This window comes from Oryctolagus cuniculus, chromosome 8 (assembly GCF_051225735.1).
Source record: "Oryctolagus cuniculus isolate XC-2025 breed Fujian yellow rabbit chromosome 8, ASM5122573v1, whole genome shotgun sequence".
Taxonomy (NCBI): Eukaryota; Metazoa; Chordata; class Mammalia; order Lagomorpha; family Leporidae; genus Oryctolagus; species Oryctolagus cuniculus.
This window is the reverse complement of record NC_142874.1, coordinates 17163208-17184124: the sequence shown is the minus strand read 5'-3', so window position 1 is coordinate 17184124 and position 20917 is coordinate 17163208. Positions and strand designations below refer to the sequence as shown.

The 20917-nt window shown below is 37.8% G+C and overlaps 1 pseudogene; it reads right to left on the bottom strand.

Moving 5' to 3' along the window:
• Positions 1–3966: 3966 nt before the first annotated feature.
• Positions 3967–4993, bottom strand: LOC149124850 (oligosaccharyltransferase complex subunit OSTC pseudogene; annotated as a pseudogene).
• Positions 4994–20917: the final 15924 nt, after the last annotated feature.

Here is a 20917-nt window from a genome sequence, read left to right as displayed (position 1 = left end):
CTCCCTGTCATATTCCCATTCTTAATTTTTACAAAGATCTATTTTCTGTTTACTTAGCAATCATATAGCTTAGTAACCATACACTTAGTAAAAGAGTTCAGCAAATATTCTGAAGAAAAAAAGAAAACAACCAACCAAACAAACAAAAAACTGTTTCTAAATGGAAGCGACAAGAACTGTAAATGATCATCAAATCTAGAAATGTCTATTTCACTCTAATGTGTTATGTTTCAGGCACTCTTTTAGTTAGCTCAGATCAGCAAAAACATGATTTCTGTCTTTCTGGGATTGGCTTATTTCACTAAGTTTAATGGTTTCTAGTTGTATCCATCTTGTTGCAAATGACAGGATTTCATTTTTTTAACAGCTGAGTAGTACTCCATAGTGTATATATACTATAATTTCTATATCTAGTCAGTAGTTGATGTGCATCTGTGTTGGTTCCATATCTGTTATTGTGAATTGTGCTGCAGTGAACATGGGATACAAATAACTCTTTAATATGCTTATTTCTTTTGGTTTGGGTAAATTCTCAGGAGTGGGGTGGCTGGATCATATGGTAGGTCTATATTTAGATTTTTGAGGTATCTCCATACTGTCTTCCACAGTGGCTGCATCAGTTTACATTCCCCCAACAGTGGACCAGGGTACTTTTTTCCCTATATCCTTGTCAGTATTTGTCATTTGTTGATTTCTGTATGTGAGGCATTCTAATCATAGTGAAGTGAAACCTCACTGTGGTTTTGATTTGCATTTCCCTGATGGCTAGTGAGCCTGAGCATTTTTGAAGTGTCTGTTGGACATTTGAATTTCCTCTCTTGAAAAATGCCTGTTCAAGTCCTTTGCCCATTACTTAATCAGGTTGTTAGTTTTGTTGTTGAATTCCTTGAGCTCTTTATAGATGCTGGATGTTAAGCCTTTATCAGTTATGTAGTTTGCCAATATTTTCTCCCATGCTCTTGGTGGCCCCTTCACTTTGCTGAGTGTTTCTTTTTTAGTAAAGAAGCTTCTCAGCTTCATGTAATCCCATTTGTCAATTTTGACTTTGAGTCCTTCTGCTCCTGGATCTTTTCCAGGAAGTTTTTGCCTAGGCCAACATCTTGCAGGGTTTCCCCAATGTTCTCTAGTAATTTGAGGGTATCAGGTTGTGGATTTAGGTCTTTCATTCATTTTGAGTGGATATTTTTGTAAGGTATAAGTTAGTCATCTACTTTCATACTTCTGCATGTAGAGATCCATTTCCCCAGCGCCATTTGTTAAAGAAACAGTCCTTGTGCCAGTGATTGCTTTTAGCTTCTTTGCCAAAGATAAGTTGGTTGTAGATGCATGAATTGATTTCTGGAGTTTCTATTCTGTTCTATTGGTCTACACTTCTGTTTTTGTGCCAGTATCAGGCTTTTTTTTATTATAACTTCCCTGTAATATGTCTTGAAATCAGGTATTGTGATGCTTCCATCCATTTTTGCTTTTGTTGTATAAGATTGCTTTAACTATTTGGGATCTCCTGTGCTTCCATATGAATTTTAACATCATTTTTTCTATATCTGAGAAGAATTTCATTCTATATCTGAGAAAAATTTCGATTGAGATCGCATTGAATCTGTAAGTTCCTTTGATAGTATGGGTATTTTGATGATGCTGATTCTTATGATACATGAACATGAAAGATTTTTCCATTTTTAATGTTCTCTTCTATGTCTTTCTTTAGAATTTTGCAATTTTCATCATAGAGATCTTTGACATCCTTGGTTAAATTTATTCCAAGGTGTTTAATTCTTTTTGGATCTACTGAGTATGAGACTGGTCTTGAAAGTTCTTTCTCGGCTGGCGCTGTGGCTCACTAGGCTAATCCTCCGCCTTGCGGTACCTGCACACCGGGTTCTAGTCCTGGTCGGGGCACCAGATTCTGTCCCGGTTGCCCCTCTTCCAGGCCAGCTCTCTGCTATGGCCCGGGAGTGCAGTGGAGGATGGCCCAAGTCCTTGGGCCCTGCACCCATGGGAGACCAGGATAAGTACCTGGCTCCTACCATCGGATCAGCATGGTGCGCTGGCCACAGCACGCCGGCTGCGGCGGCCATTGGAGGGTGAACCAATGGCAAAGGAAGACCTTTCTCTCTGTCTCTTACTGTCCACTCTGCCTGTCAAAAAAAAAAAAAAGAAAGTTCTTTCTCAACCATGACATTGTGTATACAAAGGCTGTTGATTTTTCTGTGTTGATTTTATATCATACCATTTTACCAGATTCTTTTATGAGTTCCAACAGTTTCTTAGTGGAGTTTTTTTTTTTTTTTTTTTGATCCCCTATATATAGGATCATGTCATCTGCAAATAGGGACAGTTCAATATCCTCCTTTCCAATTTGTATCCCTTTGATTCCTTTTTCTTGCCTAATGGCTCTGGCTAAAGCTTCCAGGACTATATTAAATAGCAATAGTGAGAGTGGACATTCTTGTCTGGTTTCAGATCTTAGTGGAAATGCTTCCAACTTTTCCGCATTCAATAGGATACTGGCCATGGGTCTGTCATAAATTGCCTTGATTGTGTTGAGGAATGTTCCTTCTATACCCAGTTTGCTCATGGTTTTAATCATGAAATGATGTTATATTTTATCAAATGCTTTCTCTGCATCTATTGTTATTTTTGAGTTTCTCTTCCTTTGTAAATCTAATATTCTTCCAAAACTGCTTTATTCCAGGTTGCAAATATTTTCCTAGTCCTAGTCCTTAGATCCATATGTCTGTCTTAACTTTTTTTGAATGCTTCTTTATTTATTTTCATCTACTTGAAAGTTAGAGCAATGGAGAACAAGCCGAAAGTGAAAGAGAGAGAAAGAGAGAGAAAGAGAGAGAGAAAGAGAGAGAGAGAGAGGCAGAGAGGAATCTTCCATTGCCTGATTTACTTCCCAAATGTCCACAATAGCAGGAGCTGGATCAGGCAAACTAGGATCCCCAGAACTCCATGTGGGTCTCCTCTACGTGTGGCAAGAGTCCAAGCATTTGAGTGATCTCTTGCTGCCTCCCAAGATACCTCAGCAGGAAACTGGATGAGAGTAGATAGAGTAGGCAGTCATTCTGGTAGGGAATGTAGGTATGCCATGTGGCAGCTTAACATTCTGTGCCTGCTGATTAGTCTTGTTCTCCTTTCATCTTCTCCACTCAGCTTACCAGCTCCTCTTCATATGTGGTTTCTCCTGCATAGTTATTTAAAAGCCACAGATTCAACACCCGCATGTGAAGATCCTTCTGGCCCTCTCATCTGCTCACTGTGTACATGGAGTTCTTGTAAGTCCTCCTATCCACCCTCTTTTCTCTCCCCCTGGTTCTCTTAGGAAAATCTAGCTCTTCCTAGGTTTTGGACCATGGCATGTCTACAGATACCATCTTCCTCCATGCCTTTAGCTGAATATCATAAGTTCCAACCCTCACTGTTAAAGCCTCACAGATTATTTTAACCTGGGTAATTTATTAGTGGTATCTCAATAATTTTTATGCTTCTTTTATATCTACTTAAAAATATCAATACTCCTATTAACTGCTAACCCCCAAATTGCAGAAACCTTAACTTAATAAATTTCAGCTTCCTCTTTTGGATTCATTCCTACATCCAACTGAATAGCAAATCCTCTTATTTCTGTTCAGTGATTTTCTTTAATTTTATTCTTCGTATACCTACTTCTTACTTTTAATACCATAATAAAAATACTGTATTCATGGCACTCCAGTATGTTACTCATTATATGGCCAATTAGTTTTCTTAAAACTATAGTAAAATTTTTATATTGGGCCTTAAAAATAGAAATACAAATTTAAAGACATGGATTTTTTTTCAGATTTATCTTACAAAATGAACATTTGTTTAAAATTATGTATTTCCAAATTTTTATGAAAATCAGAAAGCCTCATATTGTAATTTTTAGTAACAAAATGTACTTACAGATTTTACACCACTAGAAAATATTGCCTCTGAAATATCACACAAACTTTTCTCTCATTTTTTAACTAAAAAATTTTTAATTAGAAAAATTATTTATTTCTGATCCTTTCATTCTATTTTCTGTTCAGGAAGTAGTCATGCATACATATCTGAAATAACATATTATTCCATGTTCTGTTTAAAGACAAAGCAGTGTAAGGAAAGTTGATCAGCTTTCTAGAATTCTCAGTTTATGGGATCTTATTTCCTGATTTCACATGAATTTCTGAAAACCAGCAATGTCATCTCAAAAAATGATAAGGGGGCTATTAAAGAATAATCCCCTCATTCAATATTACAGTTGTTGGAGTAGAGCATATTTTCTTTAAGAAATGAAAAACTAAGAAGTAAATTCCACTTACTATCATTGGTGCATCAGTATAGACCAGTGTGGAAAAATACTGTGATGAACTTGCTTCTCTGATACCAAGGAGAAATTCTAGACTAAGCTTTAGTATTCTTGTGCTTTCACCTGATACTTCTTTTACTGCTACTCATCATTCTTGTCCACATCATTTATAGAGTCCTGGTGCAATCTTTCAAACTGGAGCAAATCCAGTGTCTATTGATTTCTTCTCAAAGGCTCTCTTTCCCATCAGATAACCAGCCAGTTTCATTCTCATGAGTGCTCTAACCATGAAAAAACTCCATAGCTTGAAGACAAATCCAATGAGTGAAGAAGAATCTATTGAGTTTTGGGATGCTTGGTGCATTGGATTGATCTGTGATTATGAAACTTAAACCTCTCATTACAACCCGGAAGCTGAGTGCTAGTCTTTCCAGTATATATTATCTACTAACTCTGTCATTGGCCTTTGTTGAGTGTGCTCATCAGTGATAGAGCCAATACTTGGGGGTTCAACAATCACATCATAAATTATTCCTCTGGTAATGAGGAAGTAGACACCACCTCTAGCATGTACATCGTCATGGCCAAAGGCATGTGTACCTGGGGAGGCTCCTTCAGCTTCAGGCTGGGACACTCGAGCACTAGAAATGGGACTGAGTATGAGGTTTCCATGTTGGTGGTGGCTGGGACAGTGCTGGGCTTGGAACCCCGTGTACCACCCAGAAACACTGTTAAAAAATCTGATCAGGTATACAAATTATACATATTTATGGAGTTGTAGGTGATGTTTCAAAGCATGTATATATTATATAATGTCTCCAAAGTTATATATGCACATTAGCATTATTAGTAGTCATCTTATTGTATAATAGAGGCCCAGACAAAATCCCATCTGGCCTTAACTTAGTGTTTGTAGATCAGCGTTACTCCATCCCTTCTCCCTCCCCTCCTGAAACTCTCATAACCAACATTACACTTTTAACCTCTGTGAGAGGTTATTTTCTGGACTCCATATATGCGTGAGATGATGTGATACTTGTTTTTCTGTATCATATAAACTTTAAAAATTTAACCACTATTTTCTGTGTATTTTAAAAACCAGTTAAAGTCATTTGTCATTATAGTATTCTTCTAAGAACAGAAAGAGGGGTATAGATCTTCAGTGAGTAACATTAAATGTGGAAAAATAAACTATAATGAGGCATTTTGATCCATATGCCTAATATCACAGTCATCTCGGCGGCTTTAGGTTTTAAAGATACAGAGCCATACAAAGAGAAAAAAGAGGGAGGGAGGGAGGGAGGACATAGGGAAGAAAGGAGAGGGAGAGGGAGAGAGAGAAGAGAGAGAGAGAGAGAACCATCTGCTTCTTCACTCCCCAAATGCCTGCAATGGCTCTGTGCTGTGGACTCGATTCAGGTTAGGAGGCTACATTTTAAAATTCAGTGTTATTATAAAATTCTGAAAAAGACAACTGCCATGGTTTTCTATATTATGTCTCTGAGGTTATTTAAGAAACTATGCAGTTTATGATGTACTAAAAAGGATAGTAGATATTGCATTAGTCAGCATTCTCCAGGGAACTAGTATCTCCTTAAAATGTAATATATTGAAATGAAGTGGACATTTTGAGATTCAGTGATTGTTTACAGCCATTGTGTATTCTGTTGAGAAACAGTGTTTTGGTCTTGTTTCTTCACACTATTTGTTGAACCCTTCACACTATTTGTTTAATCCTTAGTATAGGGTTAACCTGACAATCATTAAGTAAACTGAAAGTAGATCTTTGCAAAAATTAAGAATGGGAATGGGAGAGGGAAGAGGAAGAAGTGTTGGAGCATGAGTTGCAAGGTGGGGAGGGAAGTATCACTATGTTCCTAGGGCTGTATATATAAAATGCATGAAACTTGTATAACTTAAATAAAATTAAAAATAACATACATAATCATTGCAAAAAAGAATATATACTCACACACATGAGTATAGGAGTGGTCAAAAAGTTCAAGAAAACACATATTATGAAAAAAAATCATTGCATCAAAATAATCTCACATACTAACTCTATATAACGCATGTGAATAGGACCTAATTTGAGACTAAGGGTAAGACATCAGTTTGAAAACAGCCCCTATCAGAGCAACATGAACAAACATCAAATCTGGGGTGAAGTATAGGTGGAAGAATGGAGAAATTACTGATGCTTTATGAAAAACTGATGGCGACAATGTCCTGAATAAACTGTTGGCATACAAATGGAAAACTCATTTTAAAAAGGAATGGGATGACATGGAGGATGCAGCCCACAGAGCAACCTGAGAGGAGAAATTAATATTTTCCATGACTTCATTGAAGAGGACGGAGGAGGAACAACAGAAACAATGGCCAATGCCATAGATTTCTTAACTGGTTCAGCATATAAAGTTCTGACTGAAAAAGTAAAGTGGAGCAGACTTTCTGTTTGACTGGTGTCAGAACTGTTGGCTCATATCAGCTGCACAGAGATTTCCATGGAAACTTTCAAGTGGGACCAAGACATCTGGAAGTATTTCTTCAAAGAACTGTAGCAGGAGATGAAACTTGGCTTTTCCAGTACAATCCTGCAAACAAAGCACAACCAAAGCTATGGTTACCTAGACATGGGAGTGGTCCTGTGAGACTGTGAGAAAGCAAAAGTGAACCAGTCTCAAGCAGAGTTGACCGTATGCTCAAGGTATTTTTGCTTGTTGACTTTCTTCTTGGGTGTCGCCATTTAAAAAAAAAAAAAGTCTTGAACTTGATGGAGGTTACATTGAGAAATTTTGTATTCATAATTCCTATCTCTTCATTTAATTTCCCATGGGCAGTTTGAAGTCCCCTCATGTGTGGACCTATTGGATTGGTTTGTGAAAGGCTGGAGAGTTCCACAGTAGTCAGCTGTAAGCTTGCAGCCTGGGGATCTGGTGGTGGGAATCAGTCCAAGAAGCTGGAAGCCCACCAACTCAGGGAGGGTGATTGTGATGCAGCCCCAACCCCAGGCTGAAGCCTGAGAGCCCCCAGACAGCTGCAAGGACACGGTTCTCAGTCCCAAGGCCAGCAGGGCTATCTGATCCCCAGAGGGCAGTCACAGCATAAACACACGCCTGTTCCAGAGGGAAGAGCCAGAAAAGGAGTTGTCCTTCCTCCCAGCTTCCTGCTCTGGCACAGCTACATTCAGCCAGATGCCTACTCTCCTTGCAGGTGACTCCTTTCCTCTCAGCACTGGGAGCATTTCACAGACACACCCAGAAGTTGTGATCTGCCAATTATGTAGGCATCCCTCAATCACTCCATTACAGATGTCTGCGACTGTGTGTTAATCACCTACCAAACATTAAGGCTTTTCAGGTTCAAAATCAAGGAAGAGACTATTCTGCATATTATCTGGACAAATGATGATTGGTCAACACTGAGAATTTGCTCCAAATTGTTATTTCTGCAGCAGTGCTGTTTCTTCCCAACAAATCATAACTTTGTGTGCCTTTTAAATATGAGTCTTTTGTATTATATGCTTTTGTACAATCAGCATAAACAGTCAAATGTTGCCTTTATCTCAGACTAATAAATATAATAAAAATGAAGTCAAACCAATACAAATAACAAAATTTGAAAATAATTCTGTGATATAATGTGAATAGTTTGCTTGCTTTTTGCTGTTTCCATCTGCATTCTGTAGTCAGAATTATTGCAAAATATTTTTATTAAACTACTCCAGAGAAAGAGGAATGAAACTTCTACAGTTCATGGATTATGAGATGTAATTATAGTTTCTTTATTGTAGCTTGTGTATTTTGTATTTGAGATCATAAATACGTATAACGCAAGACTATATTCTCTCTCATGGTCTCTCTCTTTTTCTTTTGATACCTTTCACTATTCCATTGGCTAAGACAATGCATTGCTTATGGTCACTTGACAAATGATTACCAAACCCACAAATTTGGAATTTAAATACTATACTTCCTATAAGTTGTCCTTTGTTGATTCTGTTTATTCCAGGTGATGGCAGTATAGGGCCTTTGCTGTAGTTATCAGATTGAAAGGACAACGCTCAACCCTTCAACTTCTTCCATATAAGAAAAGATGACTCCCTTGGCCGGTTGACACATGCATGCCTGGAAACAATACACACATGTTTCTCACTCACACTAAAGCAGTGTGCAAAGAACAAGAAAATTGTTAGGCTGACAATACATTTTGTTAATCTTAGTAAATATCAAGATAAGTGCATGAGTTTTTATTGCATTTATGTTTTTGTCTGACATGTTTTAATATAAATTCAACATATTTGTATAATTTGATAAACTTGTAGAAATAGGCATTTTTCAGTGCACCTGGATTTAAAAAATAAATATTATGTTCAGGGCTAGGTGAGACTTCAATAAAGCTGTTTAGTTCAAATTTGCCACCTAAGGCAGATGGCACCAATGCTGTGTTATGTCAGTGACAGTTTTCAAATGGAAAACATTGCATCAAGCTTTGAGAATGCCAACTGGAACTGCAGTAGATAGGCAACTGAAGAAAGGACTAGGGAAGTACTTAAAATAAAAAATGCAGATTCACAAACAGCACAGAAAATGGATTTTCAGTGATTTTTTTAATTGCTGAAATATAAATGTATTTTGACTCGTTCTCTGACCAGAGAGGCACCCAGTAGCCCTGAATTTGTGTTTGTCCAAGCAAAAATATGTCTGCCATATAAGTAGTGGTGATATTTATAAGAAAATGACCATAAATTATTGCATATTGATGTTGACTAATATTGCTGCAATTTTCTGTTAGGAAAATTCAAGATTCTCTCAGTTGGTTTTATATTATTCATTGTTTCCTACAGCAGTAAAATACTTGAAGACCTCATTATAATACCTCAGAATTTTAATAACTTTTATGCATTATCTTATTAATTGCATTTAACTTTTATCCTTCTGTGTTTGCTGTGGAGTATCCAAGACCCAGCAATATTCAGTGTCTTACTTGAAATCATAGCACTTGCTAGCAGAAGACTTGGGGATATAACTCCATTCTTTCTTCTGCATCAGGCCAGTTTTCTTTCACTGTGCTTAAAAAATGACAACAAGCAACAAAATCTGCTCTGTGGCCTGTTGTGGACAGATTGTCCATTGCAAGGAGGATTGTGTCTAGATGAGAGGCACCAGTCAACCATTGGTGGGATGTGTGGGCTCTTCCTCCCTCCAGGTTGCTCTTATCCTGACATTTTAAAGCATGCTTGAAGTGATTTCCTATGTCCTGGATGCTAGAAGGAAAACCCAGGGGCCTCTCATAAAGCCTGCCCCCTTTTGCTGCATCCCAGCCTCAACCTCATGTATTCACTTCATAGAAGGACAGTTTTTACAACTTATTTTTGAAAACTTGGCATTTTTCCATATGAGTTAACATCTTTTTTAAATTTTTTTACAGTCAGAGTGGACAGTGAGAGAGAGAGAGAGAGAAAGGTCTTCCTTTACCGTTGGTTCACCCTCCAGTGGCCACTGCAGCAGGTGTACTGTGGCTGGTGCACTGCACTGATCCAAAGCCAGGAGCCAGGTGCTTCTCCTGGTCTCCCATGCGGATGCAGGGCCCAAGCACCTGGGCCATCCTCCACTGCACTCCCGGGCCACAGCAGAGAGCTGGCCTGGAAGAGGGGCAACCTGGACAGAATCTGGCTCCCCGATTGGGACTAGAACCCGGTGTGCCGTCGCCGCAGGTGGAAGATTAGCCTATTGAGCCATGGTGCTGGCCATGAGTTAACATCTTAAGTAAGGGACAACTTAACAAACTAAAACTATTTTTTGTAAGATTTTCCTACAGGTAAGATTAAAAGTAAGTATTCGTTTACCAAAACATGAGTATCCTATATATAAGATAGGCAAAAACTTTGGAAAAGGAATTAACAGATAAATTTACTTTGGAGCAAAATTTATAAATCTATGCATACGAAGGGTCTTCAAAAAGTTTATAGATAATGCACATTTTTGGTAATATTCACTATTTTATTAATTTTTAAAGCTTTTTACTTCAGAATATTTTATTTTATTTTTTGAAAGATAGTTACAGAGCGAGGTAGAGCCAAGAGAGAGAGAGAAAAAGAGAGAGAGAGAGAGAGAGAGAGAGAGGTCTTCTATCTGCTGGTTCACTCCCAAAATGATCGCAACAGCCAGAGCTGAGCTGAACTGAACCCAGGAGCCAGGAGCCAGGAGCTTCTTCCGGATCTCCCACATGGGTGCAGGTGCCCAAAGAGTTGGGCCATCTTCTCTGCTTTCCCAGGCCACAGCAGAGAGCTGGATCCGAAGTGGAGTAGCCAGGACTCGAACCAGTGTCTATATGGGATGCTGACACTGCAGGAGGAGGATTAACCTACTATGCCACAGTGTGTCCCCCAGAATAGTTCTAAATTTACAAACAAAAATTGTGAAGTGGAATGAAGAGTTCCCACGTACCCCACACCCAGCTTCTGTTACAGTTAACACTTTTATCATTCTTATCTATTTGTCACAAACAGATAATAATTTTGATATTGCCTAACTGCCTATTAACACATTTAACTCCTCACAGCATCTTAACCATTATACCAAGCATCGATCCCCAATAGATCTCTTTCCACTGCTTGAATCCTGGAAACGTGAAGTGGGAATGGAAATTAGGACATCAATATTAGCAGATGGGAAATTTTCTTTTTTATTTTTTTGTAAAGCTTTTGGGAAATTTTCTTTTGATTGTTCCTTTTTTTTTTTTTTTTTTTTTTTTTTTTTTTTTTTTGTAAGAGCTGAGTCCCTTTCCCAAACTGCTTCCTGTCTAAAGAAGTTTGGGGACTCTAAAGAAGCTTTTTAATTCTGAACTATTTGTCTTTTCTTAAAAAAAGATACATTTTTTTTGAAAGTCAGAGTTATAGAGAGAGGAAGAGACACACACACACACGGAGAGAGAGAGAGAGAGACTGTCCATCCACTGGTTCACTCCCCAGATGGCCACGGCAGTTAGTGCTGACTCAGGCTGAAGCCAAGAGCCAGAAGCTTCATCTCCAAATTAAGTGACAGGTGCCAAACACTTGGGCCCTCGTCTGCTGCTTTTCCCAGGCCATTATCTGAGAAGTAGGGCAGCTGGCTAATGAACCAGTGCCCAAATGGGATTCCAGCATCACAAGTGATGGCTTTCCCTGCTACACCATAACACTGGCCCCTCAGTTACTATTTTTGAATACGTTAACTGAGAATAATTAATGTTTTCTTCATGAGAGTAATGGTGAGGATAAAGTCATTGCATATATGGAGGGTCTATAAGAAGTTCACAGAATTTGTGTGCTATGAAAAAAATATGCATGAATTTCAACATCCTTGTACCAAAGTAAACTTACCCATTCATCCCATTTTCCATAAAATTTTTTGAAGTACCCTTATGTAGCAGTAAGAAAGATGCCTGATGTATAATAAGCACCTAATAAATAGTAGCCAATACACTTAGACATTATACATTTTGACTAAAGGATTTTAAATATTGCACAGTTCTGATTACAGAATTACAAGGAAAAGAACTGAAATGAAAATAAGGAAAAGAACAATAATTTGTGGTGAGAACAACAAAAGACTTTTGCTTCGCCCAACAAGCCTTCATTTAATTTAATCAACTTCTTCATATCAATGGCTAGTAGTGAAAAAAAATCTCCGGAATATTTCAGAAAGAGAATATGGAATGTGTACTGTAATATGATCCAAATTTTTGGAACAAAACGATTCAAGGTTGCAGTCAATATATAGTGCTTGTAAATTGAAAGTGAGTATTTTTCAGCACCTGTGCTTTGTCAGGTGCAAACTCAAACCCATCATAGAAAGATGTAGTACCATCTTTCTGATGGTTGTTAAAGGTGACAGGCAAAATGACTTCTGGCAGTTTCACTCAGATCCCTAGAGAACAAGAGTCAAATTCATGATACAAGCAGTAAAAGAATGTTGCATGAAAAGAATACAGAATTTGACAGATTGAAACACAGTCCCAGTGGGATTGAGCAGAGAGAATAAAGCAAGTCAAATCCTATTAAATCTTCTACAGGGCTCAAGGATTATATTATTCAAGTGGCAATAATGACAGGGCATTGGACACTGGCTTACAACATCTAAAATTCAGTTCATTCTTTTGATGTTGAGCATCTTAGGGTTTCAGATCTAGCAATTTTGGCAACAGTTAACTGGTTGAAGAATATTTAACCATATTAACAAATTGAAGGAAAAATTCCTTACTTCTTTGACTTACCATTTGTGTGTATGTGTGTGTGTGTGTGTGGTGTTTGTGCAAAAGTGTACTTCTGAGAACCAGCTTCCTAATAAGAATTTCCTGAGAGAATAAAAGACAAATGTTTTGAGTTAAATAAAGTTCATTTCCTGTGTAGATGATGATGATGATGATGATGATTTAAGCATCAGAAATTAAATGGAAGAAAATATTCAGTTCTTTTGGATGGGATTTTGTAATTGTATGTGTCTGTGTATAGTTCTAAGCTTTTTTGGTACTTTAATATCTTCTCTCTTCACTACTAAGAGTTTTTTTTAAAACATTTATTTATTTATTTGAAAGTCAGAGTTACACATAGAGAGAGTGAGAGGCGAAAGAGAGAGAGAGGCCTTCCATTCACTGGTTCACTTCCCAGATGGCCGCAATGGCTGGAGCTGCGCCAATCTGAAGCCAGGAACCAGGAGCTTCTTCTGGGTCTCCCACGTGGGTGCAGGGGCCCAAGGTCTTGGACATCTTCTGCTCTCCCAGGCCACAACAGAGAGCTGGATGGCAGTGAAGCAGCTGGGACTCAAGCTGGCGCCCATATGGGATGCCGGCACTGCAGGTGGCAGCTTTACCCTCTAGGTCACAGCGCCAGACCCTGTTTTGAAGGTGGGGGAAGATGCCAGAACTGCCTATGGATTTGCATCAACACAGCAGAATTTACCCAGTTTTAAAACTGACTCTGCAAAATCCTTGAAACAGATGAGCATGCATTCTCTCACTTGGAAGTCAACAGCAGTGTCTTCCTTGTGTCAAAATTTACCATTACATTGTTTCAGAGGAGAAAGTGTGGTTCCATCTCAACATTAGACTCTGCAGTCCAACTCCCATTTACCATTTACTTTATATAGGTCTGTTTTATAGCTATTTTAAACATCTTCAGGGACTGAGAGAGGAGTAGACTACACCACTGAAAGAGGCATTTACCACAGGTGAACACTTAGTCCCTTGTTCACTAGTATTGACCTCCACTATGGATCTACAATAAAAATCTTCCTATAGTAAATCCTGAACTTGATGCTGCTCTAATTTCTCTTGAAGAAGAGCTTCAGAATCTGCACAGTATAATGTGAAGATCAGAGGGAAACAGTCGATAGCCCAATGAATTATTTCTGATACATTGACATTTCTTTTATCAATCACAGTTTCCATGTTCTCAATTAAGATGCTAAGCCCACACATTAAACTACATGAGAGGAACTTTCTTACATGAGATTGGGTGTTAAAAATCATAATATTTACTGGAAATGACAACTTATGACAGGGAAAGTTATTTAACTAAGAAGCACCACAATAAAGCACATAACCACCAAATTGTTGACATAATCCACATTGGACTTCATTTTCTCAAACATATACACTATTAATTGAAAATAGCGATAAAAATTGCAAGTGAGCCATACTCAGTTCATTATAATCAACTAAACATTCAATAATGTTGGTGTTGGGATATTACAAGAAAGAGTTTTGAAACCTGGACTTCCTTAGTCATCCTGTTAGTCTGAGTCAGCTGAAAAGCTGATCTCAAGATGTCATTAAATGTATAATTATTTTAGTAAGTAAAATATGGTATGCAAGGAAATAGGTAGTAAGCTGCTATAGGATGGGCAAGGGAACCACATGGAAGCCTGACCCTGAAAAAAGGAGGGTTTGGGGCAACAGACTGTTATGGAAGTCAAGATGAGACTAGAAGAGACCCCGGGGGTCCTCATGTCAGTCTGCAGAAGAGACCAGTGTCTTGCAGGAATGGTTCTGCCTTAGCAACTTGCCACACTCAGTCATGTGAGGGAGTGTTCCACTTAGGTCTTCTGGTTGTCAGACATGGGGTAAACTAGATTTCATTACTTTTTCCGTAAGTATTATGAGAAGTGGTAAAGAATTATAAAAGGCTGTCAAAAATATTTGTTTTTGAAAAGTTTTGCTTTTAATTTGTTTTATCCTGCACTTTTTATTGCCTTCCTATATTTCATATGACAAGATGTTTCACAATGTTAATCAGAAATGGAATTTAAAAATAAGTTTATTTGGTTACATAATGCTTTCATATCTGTGCCTACAAATGGTATTCACAAATTTCATGGAAAATGTATTTGTTGAAAAACTGTGCATGGATTTTTTTTTAAAAAATTTACAACAAAATGAACTTATTTTCAAATTCCATTTTCTATTTTGAATTATCTACGTAGTTAGAACTAGAAGAGACTTTAAAATATCAAACAATAATATGGAGGCCAACCTGAGCATACAGTATACTTACGCTTATGTTCCAACCACCGATTGTGAGATCTTGAGTAAATTATGCCTCTCTGTACTGGGTGTTGTATTTATAAGATTAATAAGTTATTTGTTATCTGCTGAACATTCTTGATGCATACATTTCATCTTAACTATTGATCATATATTCTGGGGTCTGGCACTGTGGCATAGCAAATAAAGCCACTGCCTGCAATGTCAGCATCCCCTATTGGTGCCTGTTTAAGTCCCGGTTGCTCTACTTCTGATGTGGCTCTCTGCTTTGGCCTGGGAAAGAAGTAGAAAATGGTGCAAGTGCTAAGGCTCCTGCACCTGTATGGTAGACCCAGAAGAAGCTCCTGGCTTCTGGCTTTGACCTGGCCCAGTCCTGGCCATTGATGCCATTTGGGGAGTGAACCAGCCGGTGGAAGACCTCTCTCTCTCTCTGCTTCTGCCTCTGTTACTCTGCCTTACAAATCAATAAATAAATATTTAGAAAAAATCATGTTGTTATTAAAATTAGCATAGAAAACATCGTAAAGCATCTCAGTAAGAAAGAGCCTGGAATATCTTTTTCCATGCTTTCACTTTCAGTCTGCATGTACCTTTGTTGATGACGTGTGTTTCTTGTAGAAAACAGATAGATGGGTCTTTTTTAAAAATCCATTTAGCCAGCCTGTATCTTATAATTGGAGAATTTAGGCCATTTACATTCAAGGTTATCATTGATAAATAATGATTTGGTCAAAAAATTCCTGGAAACAAATGAAGATGATAATACAATATATCAAGACTTATGGGATACAGCAAAAGCAATGTTAAGAGGCAAGTTTATAATAATTAGTGCCTACAACAAGAAAATGGAAAATCATCAAATAAATGAGCTGTCAAAGCATCCCAACAACCTAGAAAAATAACAACAAACCAAACTCCAAATTAGCAGGAGGTAAGAAATATTTAAAATCAGAGAATAAATAAAGAAAATTGAAACAAAAATTACAAAAGATCAATGAAATGTTTTCTTGAAAAAAAAAATGAACAAAATTGATGCATCATTGGCCCAACTAACCAAAACAAGAAAGACCCAACTCAATAAAATCAGAGATGAAAAAGAGGAGAAAACAATAGATGCCAGAGAAATGAAAAGAATCATCATGGATACCACAAACAGCTATATGCCAACACATTGGAAAGTCTAGAAAATAGGCATAGCTATTTGGACACATAAAATCTACTAAAATTGAGGCACAACGGCATAGAAAACCTAACAGACCAACAACCGAGACAGAAATTGAATCAATAATAAAGACTCTCCCAAAAAAGAAAAGTAAAGGACTGGATTGCTTTACTGCTGAATTCTACTAGGCTTTTAATTTTTTTTTTTTTTGACAGGCAGAGTGGACAGTGAGAGAGAGAGACAGAGAGAAAGGTCTTCCTTTGCCATTGGTTCACCCTCCAATGGTCGCCGCGGCCGGCGCACCGCACCTATCCAAAGGCAGGAGCCAGGTGCTTCTCCTGGTCTCCCATGGGGTGCAGAGCCCAAGCACTTGGGCCATCCTCCACTGCACTCCCTGGCCACAGCAGAGAGCTGGCCTGGAAGAGGGGCAACTGGGACAGAATCCAGCGTCCCGACTGGGACTAGAACCCAGTGTGCCAGCGCTGCAAGGCAGAGGATTAGGCTTTTAATTTAATGAAGAACTAATTTCAATTCTTTTCAAGATATTTGAAACAATTCAAAGAGAGAGAATTCCCACAAACTCCTTCTATGATGGCAGCATCACCTTAATTCCAAAACCAGAAAAAGATATATAACAAATAAACAGAACTATAGACCAATATCCCAGATGAACACAGATGTAAAAATCCTCAACAAAACATTAACTAATCAAATTTAACAACACATAAGAAAGATTATTCACCCAGATCAAGTGGGATTTATCCCTGATATGCAGGGATAGTTCAACATCTACAAATCAATAAATCAGTAAACTGAAGGATAAAAACCTTACGACAATCTCAATACATGAAGAGAAATCATTTGATAAAATACAACATCCTTTCATATAAAAATCTTAAGCCAATTGGGTATAGAAGGGACATTTCTCAACACCATCAAGGCAATATACAACAAACCCAGAAAATGCCAAGGGTCACTGGCTATTTGGGACATGCAAATAAAAACCATTATGAAGTTTCACCTCACTACAGTTAGATTGACTCTCATACAGAAATCTACAAACAATAAATGCTGAAGAGAATGTGGGGAAAACACTACCCTGATCCACTGTTTCTGGGAATATAAACAAGTACAAGCCATTATGGAAAACAGTATGGAGAGTCCTCTGAAATCTAAAAATATATCTACTGTATGACCCAGCCATCCCACTCTTGGGAACTTACCTGAACAAAATGAAATTGGCACATGAAAGAGTTATTTATACTCCCATGTTTATTGCAGCTCAAGCCACAACAGTTAAGATATGGAATCAACCCAGATGTCCATCAACCACTAACTGGATAAAGAAAATGTGGTATATATACACTATGAAATACTGTTCAACCAAACAAGAGAAAAAATCCTGTGTTTTGCAACAAAATGGATACAATTGGAAACCATTATACTTAGTGAAATAAGTCAGTCTTAAAAAGATAAACATCATTTGTTTCCATGATCTGTGGTAATTCATAAAATATAATATTACTAAATTTATAGTGTAATATTACTAAAGTTAAAAATGTAGTTTAAATGAATGAAATTGACATTTTTCTAGCTGATGATTGTTTACAGCCCTTGTCTCTACTGTTGAGGAACAGTGCTTTTATCTTCTCACTATTTGTTGAATTGTTTATTTAGTGTAGGGTTAAGCTTATGATTATGAAATAAACTGAAAATATGTCATTGTAAAAATTAAAAGAAAGAATAAAAATGAAGGAGAAGGAAGGGTGGAATCATGGGTGAGAGGGAGAAAGGGTGGGAAGTATCACTATGTTCCTAAATCTGTGTCTTCTACATGAAATTTGTTCACCTCATATAAATAAAAAATATAAAAAAGAGAGTCACTGGAAAGCTTTGCAAGCCTAGAAGCCAGTGAGAACTCCCTAGCATCAAAACCACTGCATGACTGTCTTGCCCCTGCCCCTCACCCTCATCTTCTCATCAACTTCCTGTGAAGTCTGTACAGTACTCCCTCAGTATCATCAGATTCCACATTTGCAGATCTAATCAACTGTGAGTTGAAAATATAATTTTTAAAAATGTATTCGAAAGGCAGAATTACAGACACAGAGAGGGAGAGACAGAGAGAAAGGCCTTCCATCCACTGGTTTACTCCCCAAATGGCTATAATGGCTGGAGCTAGGCTAATCCGAACACAGGAGCCAGGAGCTTATCCAGGTCTCCCACATGGGTGCAGGGGCCCAAGCACTTGGGCCATCTTCCACTGCTCTCCCAGGCCATACGCAGAGAGCTGGATCAGAAGAGGAGTAGCTGGAACATGAATCAGTGCCCACATGGGATGCCAGCCCTGCAGGTGGAGGCTTAACCTACTACATATGCCACAGCGTTGGCCCCAGAAAATATCATTTTTATTGTGATTATTCTATAAACAACTATAGCACTTACATTGTACTATAAGTAAGAGATGATTTAAATGTATACAGTAAGATGTGCATGTTTGATAGGCAAATATTATAACATTTTTTCTACGGGATCTGAATATCTGCAGCATTTGGTATCCATGGGGTCGTGTTCTCATGGACACTGAGAGATGACTGTAATTACTAATTAGTTCACAGGTAGGAGAAGGGTGCAGAGGAAGATTGAATTCATAGGTCTCCAATATGGGAAAATGGAAATATTCCTTTAAATAATATAATCCAATAATAACACTTCTTAAAAAGCACCTAGTTAAAAATCATAACAGATTCATATTCAAATGGAAGAGCTAATATAATGTCATCTCTATATAATATATATATATATAATATTACTAAAGTTAAAAAGAACTCTTATAATTCATAGCAAGCAAAGTGTTGTATGCTATTTTAACATTAGGCTAATTACTGTTAAGTTTTATTTGGGAGGCTTTTGTTGTTGTTGTCCTTATGCTCCACTCATACTTTTGTCCACATTGTGTACACTTCCATTGTATGAGTCAATGGCCATATCATATGTGGCTTATAAAATCATTTTCTTGATTGTGTTGTGTTGTATTGATTTAGTAGTATTTGCAAGTTTACAAATAATCTTAAACTGTGAATATATAGAGATCTACATGCTTCAAAAATTTCACAGAAAATGTAATTGAAAGATAAATTTATTTTTTGGTGCAAAAAAGTTTGAAATTCATACATATTTTTCAAAAGAAAATTTATTCTTGTTCCCTCCTGGGATGGCCTCTAGCCACACACAGATTTATCAAAAAACCTGGGTGTTTGCTAGAGATAGCACAGAGATGCTCCCTGTCTCCAGTGATAAGGAATGAGACCACTTGCTGATTGGACAATACCCTGGCTCCCTGACTGGTTGTTATCCTTGACTTGCTGATAGGTACCAATTTCTATCCCTGTCTCCCTGAATGTTCCCTAGAGTGGCTTTTAACCCCTACCTATAAAGACCAATCATAAGTGTGTATACTCATGATCCTTTCTGCCCCCACTGATTGGACATGGCACCCTTTTTTTTTTTCCCAAGCATCTTTTTGTGTGATAAAAAGCCTGCATTTCCAAGCGGCAGGGGCAAGTCCTCCCGTGGAGGCTCCCTTCTGACTGCTATGTTAGGAGGCTCCCTGCTCTCAGTAAAGCCTTCACTCCCACTCACTCTTTCCATCTGCATGGAAATTCCTCTTTGGTGTGGAACAAGGACTGACTTTGTCCTCCAGCTGTAACAACACTAATTGGGACACCCACATTCCTAGTGACTTAACCCAAAACTCAGCCATGGTCCTGATTCCAGCTTCCTGCTGATGCACACCCTGGGAGGCAGCAGTTGATGGCTCTAGTAGCTGGGTTCCTACCACCCACAGTGGGAACTGAGATTTAGTGCCAGGCTCCTGACTTCAGGCTGGCCCAGCCTCAGGGGATGCAGGGTTTTGGGAGTGAACCAGCAAATGGGAGGTCTTTGTAGATTTCTTCGTCCATGTGTCTGTCTATTTCTGTCTGTCTGCCTTTCAATATATAAGATAAACTTAAAATGATTACCATAAATAGGAAATGTGTTTTAACTGAAGACAAGGATGGGTCATTTCACAATGATGGCACAGGGTTAGTTGCTGACCCAGAGAAGCTCTGCCTTTTGGACAGATTAGTTTACCAAGTCATTTAATCTGTAAAGTCACTGGAATCAACATTTAAGCCATAATCGATATTTTATCAAATGCACTCATATGTGAAAACCACATCCATATGGCATTTTCACTTTTTATCTTATCCCCAAAGTAATTACTCTGCCAGGAGGGACCAACTTATACTAATGAAAATGACACAGAGACAGAAGTGTAAGTATGTCATTTCTGCCGTGCTTGGTACAAGGAAAAAGCACTCCCCTGAGACTCTGTAGAAAAGAGAGGCATATTCCAATGGCACATCTGATGGTCTTTTCTCAGCAATAGAATCAGATCCAGGGCAGAGCCATTATGGAGATTTGGCCCTTGTAGAGGGATGAAGGAAATTTAAATTCACTTCTGGTTGAATCCTTGGGGTTACCTCTTGGAAATGAAAATTTCAGATCTATAATAGAAGACCAATGTATCTGGAATTTTGCATTTATTAGATTTTCTTTATTAAAAATTCTTTACATCTATAACAGCTAAAATTCTATTCTTGCCTTCAGTTATATGCTTAAGATTATATTTTTAAAAAGACAGAACATACATTTACTATAACTTTTAATGAGGAGTACAGAAAATAAAGTGAAAATCATAATCATTTTCCCCCAAAGAAGATAAGAGAAAAATAAAGTGATTTAAGGAGACATAATAACAATTTCACATCTTATGTGTTCAATAAGGTAGCACATAAACACCTAACAACACGTAGTCATTTTCTCCAAAATATTCCAAAACATGTTGTATAACTGCTAGGTAA